The sequence below is a fragment of the Triticum dicoccoides genome, chromosome 3B (assembly GCF_002162155.2).
Source record: "Triticum dicoccoides isolate Atlit2015 ecotype Zavitan chromosome 3B, WEW_v2.0, whole genome shotgun sequence".
In the NCBI taxonomy this organism is placed as follows: domain Eukaryota; kingdom Viridiplantae; phylum Streptophyta; class Magnoliopsida; order Poales; family Poaceae; genus Triticum; species Triticum dicoccoides.
The window spans coordinates 497,570,079-497,576,301 of record NC_041385.1 but is presented as its reverse complement, the minus strand read 5'-3'; the positions used below and the strand labels follow the sequence as shown (position 1 = coordinate 497,576,301).

Below are 6,223 nucleotides of genomic sequence, written 5' to 3'. Positions count from 1 at the left end.
GAGAGGAATGTGTGTGTGTGTGTGGGGGGGGGGGGATCCAATGGGACGCCGCCGTCGCTGCTCTGTCCAGAGAGCAACTTCCTAGAGAGGGGAAGAACTGCCTGGAAGGGCTGGCCCAATGCGGCTTACTCCCTCCGTCCGGGTTTATTAGGCCTCTCAGCATCACAAGCATGTCCCCTTTTATAAGACTCCGCTTTGAAAAGGAGCATGCATGCAACCATTTCATTGGTTGCATTGAAAGCCATTGTTGTTGGTGCCATGGTTGAAAAATTAATACACTTCATGCGTGCTTTTTCATTGGCTGCATGCATGTGAAAGAGTGCATTGGGAGTGGAATAGAAGAATTAATGTGAGCAAATTACTATGTGTCTTGTTCTAAGAGAAGTTGTCTTTAGGCCTAATAAACCCGGACGGAGGGAGTAATTCACTGTGCAGCGCCTAAGCGCTAGGCGCCACATAGTGTAATGTGCAGCGCCTAGCGCTTAGGCGCTGCACAGCTAGCTATGGGGCCGCATCTGGCCCGGGCTGCCACGCTGGCCGGGCGTGCGACGCCGGGCACCACTCAAAACGATCTATTATGTGAAATTTTTTCAAGACCAGGTTAGATCGTGATTTGATTTAGCCCTCAGATCAAATATGTGATTTCTACCTTCCTTCTCTCTATCCGGGCACGGCCAACCGAGAGATACATACAAAGAATAAAATATGACTGCTTTGGAACTCCCTATTCGACCAAAGTAAACGTATATTTGCATGAATAGCCATCCACGAGAAAAACAAAAATACGAAATCAAGATTGTCTTTGGCCTAGCATGAATTGATAAACTCAAGACACGCATAAGGTAACATCAGCCATCAACAAAGCGTTTTGGATTGGGTCACTTGTCCAACAACAAATGTTTGACCAGGAAACCAAATCAAACTGAATGTTGCACATAAGAATACACAATAAAATTATTCAATACACCATAAAGGGTCGTAATCACTCGAGGCAAAGGAAACGCAAGAACTAGATTATTATTTTCTCTCGTACAGTACTTGCTGTAAATACGACCAATGCACCTAACAAAGCTATGCAAAGCACAGGGAGCATCTTCTGTCCATGGATTAGCATATGAACTAAGGCAACATAGAGGAGCATATTCTCTCCATGATGGTGCTGCTGCCTGCGGCCAAAGGCATGCGGGTTATTCTGATCTTCTCTAAAAGTTACCGCTGGTCAAAACATAATTAAGAAGCAAGGCAGACAACGGGAGTACAAGTCATCATGCTCTTGAGGTTTCATCTGATTCCAAAAACTTGCACGGTTGACACTCGGAAAACAAAGTGAGGACAGTAGAACGTAGCTTCCCCTCGACTTATAATGCATGACAGCGCGCTCCTGCCCATTGTTGCAAAAAAATGAAATAAAATAAAAGGTGGATATGGTAAAGCTACTAGCATCAAGCATAGTTCATCCATAATGGTTAATTAGCTAGGAGTCAAGCCTGCAGCATTATCAGGGACATTATACATTATTATATTCGCATTGCCAACTTGTCATTACTACGATGGAACAAAGCGGAAACTTCACACAGAAACACTAACTAAACATAAGCCGTCCGAATTTTGCCACTAGCATTCCATCAGCATATGAATAAAACTAGGAAATATTCAGGATTCAAGGCCAGCACCTCAACTCGACAGACAGGTAGCATCTTTTATCAGATTAAGCAGAGAGTAGATGCACATGGACACCATATAGTATCTTGTGCTTGCTGAAATTAGAGTTTGTTTTTGTTGAAATTGGCAATACAAGATATAAAGACCGAAATTTGTTGCAGTAGATTGTACAATTCAGCCTACTATTTAATGTGAAACAGAAGAAATATACAGCTCTAATTATAGTCATCTTCAGATTGCCTGCTTACATGTACTTATTAAACTTCCAGTTGAGATTTAAGAAACCATTATGTTCCATGTTTTATTATGGAAACAAGAATCTAATGCATAAGATAAACTTGTGTAAACCTAGCTAAGGGATGGCATGAAAATTGAACTGGAAGAAAAATCAGGATTCAACTGGAAATTTGAATTCTACAATGAAGTTGCAGCACATAATCTGATAAATGTTTATATATGTAACAAAATGTACTTATAGTTCTGTGAATCTGATCTCAAAGATAACTCTTTCCTTGTGAATGGGTTTCAGAGGAAATTCGGCCTGAATCTGGCCAACAACATCTGAGTGCTGATTAACTGATGTTTCTGCATCCATATGATTTGGACCACTGATACTGAATCTTAATAATTATACTCAAACTTGTTGTAATGCGGAAACACCATAAAAGCGGCAAGCTGAATAAACCGGGAAAGCAACAGCAGGCTCTCTTGATACTGCATAAACAACTTTTGTGCAACAAAATTAATTAGAATTAAAAGACCTAGGAAATACAAAGCAGTTGATGCTATACAATAAAATTATGAAGCCACATGTATGGGAAAGATATGTGGAGTATAATGTTATCAACGAAGTGGTTCACAATGTAAGTAAATTAGAGCAGTATTAGGTTTCTACCAACAATGTTGCACTACTAAGAAATTAGCAGTCGACTGTGAAGTAGCAAATCTGCTAAAAATTAAAATATAAACAAACACGAAAATAATGCTATGCCTCCTGACAGGTGTGTGTCCCACATAATGCATCCATTCATGTGTGATTATATCAGCACATACAAACATAGTCAATCAACCTTCCTACCTACAAACCCATCCTCCTTTTGGGCCTAAGATACGCCAAACCTTTCTTCAGGCCCGGCATAGCAACCTGCTGCTGCGACTTGCCCCTCTTCTCCTCCCTCCCCTTCTCTCTGCATGCCGTCTCAGCTTGCTGCCTCAGCTTCTCCATCTTCTCTTCCATGGCTGTCTTATCCTCATTATGCCACCTCCTGCGGTCAAGGAAGGAGGTGTCACCCTCCTTCACAGAGAAGAACAAGGGCCCCAGCTCTACCAGCCACTGCGGGTCAACTGCACTGACACACTGCATATAGTCCTTGGTTGTCAGGACAAGCTCGTGGTAGACGATGTAGTCAGGGGTGTAACCGAGACCGTAGAGGGCGCTGCTCGGATGCAGGTGGCAGGGTACCCCATTACGGCAGTTGACGTACTCTCCAACACCCTTCAACCTTGCAGAGTTCTGGAAGTATGCTGAGCAAATGGCCTTCCTCACCACGTCCCATTCCCTATGGCATGATGTTTGTGGGATCTTCAGGGTGTTCAGTATGTCCTCCAATTGAGATCTCACTTCCCGAGCCTTCTATAGACCCTTGACATGGAGGAAGTGCGCATTGCACCAGTCTATGCTATATTCGTTCGACTTCCAGAGCAGGTATACATTGAGGAGTGTTAGATGGTCAGACTCCGGTACAAAAAACTTCTCCCTTGCAGCGTCACTCTCCTCTTCTCGATCTTTTGGGCGGAAGAATACTGATGGCACTGAGAGCATGGATACAATTGTCAGTACTTCATCAACACACCCCAGCTCCTTACCCATGAGAAGCATCTTTGCCAGGGTTGGGTCCAGTGGGAACTCCACCATCTTCCAACCAAGATTTGTAAGGCCACCAGCATTGTTCAAGGCACCCAACAGCCAGAGCTGGTACATGGAGTTGAGGATATTCTCCTGGGGAGGTGGGTCCATGAAGTCAAAATGAAGCAAATTTTCAACTTCGGGATTTCAGTAAGAGAACCACGTTCGCAAGGTTGGTCCTTTGGATCTCTGGCACGGGGTTAGGGAGCATCTCATCCACGTAAGCGGATTCCGTGAACAGCCTGTAGCATGTGCCGGGGCCAGTTCTTCCTGCACGCCCTGCGCGCTGGTCTGCGGCTGCTCGACTACATGGAAAAACCTGAAGAGCGTCCATGCCCATCCGTGGATTGTATACCTCATCTTTCCATACCCAGTATCGATGACATACAAGATACCATCTACTGTCAGGGATGTCTCAGCGATGTTGGTAGCAACAATGCATTTGCGAGTGCCCTCTCCTGCCTTCTGAAAGATCTTGGCCTGCAAGTCAGCAGGCAACTGCGAATAGACGGGCAAGATTGAGAGCTTGCCTACAACCTTGGTGGATGATGATATTAGCTGCTTCATGCGCTCAGCAAGTGCATAGCAAGCAGTCTCGATTTCTTCCTGCCCAGTCATGAATATGAGAATGTCGCCAGGGCCACTCGTTATGTGGATTGTGATGGCCTGCTTCACTGCCGCTTCCACATAATCTTCACATGGTGTTTTGCTGTACAAGATATTAACTGGAAATGTCCTTCCAGGTATGTGAAATACAGGCGCACCACCAAAGAATTTTGAGAATTTGTCTGCATTTAGTGTTGCAGATGTGACAATTAGCTTAAAATCCCGTCGCCGTGCAGCAACCTTCTTCAATATACCAAACAAAACATCAGTGTCCACTGATCTCTCGTGTGCTTCATCCATGATGATAACCCGATATTTGTCCAGGTCAGCATCCTTCAAGGTTTCACGGAGAAGCACTCCATCTGTCATGTACTTTATTTTTGTGTTACGACACGTGACATCCTCGAATCGAATAGCATATCCAACTTCTTCTCCAAGCACGGTTTCCATTTCTTCACTGACACGCCGAGCAACACTCATGGCAGCCACACGTCTTGGCTGAGTGCAGCCAACAAGGCCAGTTCTGGTATATCCATCCTCATGCAGATACTGAGTCAGCTGGGTAGTCTTCCCAGAACCAGTTTCACCAACGACCACAACCACTTGATTTTCCCGCACAACTCCGAGCAGGTCATCCCTGACAGTGTATATGGGAAGGTATTGCCTCTGTTGAGAAAGAGATTTCAATTTTGCAAAATCACTGACTGCCTCTGCCTTTTCCTTCAAGTGTTGTAAAAATTTCAGCTTCTCTTTGAAGTCAACATCACCTTGGTCACCAACAAGCGCACTGTCAGCATCAGCCTGCTGGGCTGTTCTCTCAACACCCAAAACATTTCCTAGCTTAGATCCAGCAAGCTCCCAGAAGCGTTGCCTTGACTTGTTCATACTCTGCTTTTCACGAATTTCCCTAACCAAAAGAGAACCTTTGCGTGCAATGATAGCCATGTCAGATGTCGGGTCCTTGAGTGGCGTCACAGGCTCTGCTTGCGTTGTGAACACTACTCGTCCATCAAGGAATGGGGGTTTCGTGTCATGAACAAGTAGTATCACCTTACGCTCGTCCTCATCGTCGAACTCCGTCTGCACCTCTGTTCTTCTAACAGCTCCTGATCTAAACAACTGCCTGTCCTCCCACCGAGCATTCTCAGCAGTTACCTGTGATAACCTTTTGCTCTGAGCAAGAGTCATCAGGCTTCCATCTTGGCGAGTCAACTTCTTGACCAATTTTGCCTTCTTATTCTGAAAGGAAGCGTCATCTCCAAGATAACTACCGGCATTGAATATACTGCTCTGTTCTTCGCAGCCATACCATGTGCGGTCAGCATTGTAATCCATCTCCTGCATCATCTCCTCGGTGACCTTAAATTTTCCATCAGCTGTTGGGGGCCGTGTACGAGCTTCAGTGTCATTGCACGAAGAAGAAGGCCCTTTTGAGGAGCCAGAAGGGCGTACAGGCGCAGAAGGCAAAGAATAAACATTGTCCCACGGGGATGGTGCCGGATGTTGCCGTTGTGATGCAGGTGGATCATCACGGCACTCCCGACGAGGTGTAGCTTCCCATTCCCATCAGCGGCGGCAAACGGCTCTCGCGATTTCTCCTGATCTATGCTCAGCCGCCACTTCTTCCTTGTGGGGACGAGGCCTGAATGCGTTGCTGGCTTGTGCTTCTCGTTTCCTCTTTGCGAGGACGTCCAAACCTAGGGCGGAGCTCCCTGGCCGACGCGGCAAGACCAGACCACCCTGCATCGCGGCCAGGTGAGGGATTCGAGATTGTTCGTTCTCGGCAGCAAAAAAAGAAGAAACGGAACGGATGAATTCAAGCAGGCTAGGGCTTCCTTATCCTTAACAACGAAGGAAGCCAATCGCGGCCGGAACGACTGATGGGAGGAGGAGGAGGAGGAGGACGACGACGACGACGGGGAGTTGCTCCGGCGGACGCGCGCGAAAAGGCTCCGGCGGCGACGGGTTTGGGGAGCGGCGACGGGTTTGGGGAGCTGGGACGGATCGGGGCGAATTTGGTTGGGGTTGGGGGTGAGTCCAAAGTTTTTT

At 46.4% G+C, this 6,223-nt stretch overlaps 1 pseudogene; it reads right to left on the bottom strand.

Moving 5' to 3' along the window:
- Window positions 1–994: 994 nt before the first annotated feature.
- LOC119276736 lies at window positions 995–6,144 on the bottom strand (annotated as a pseudogene).
- Window positions 6,145–6,223: the final 79 nt, after the last annotated feature.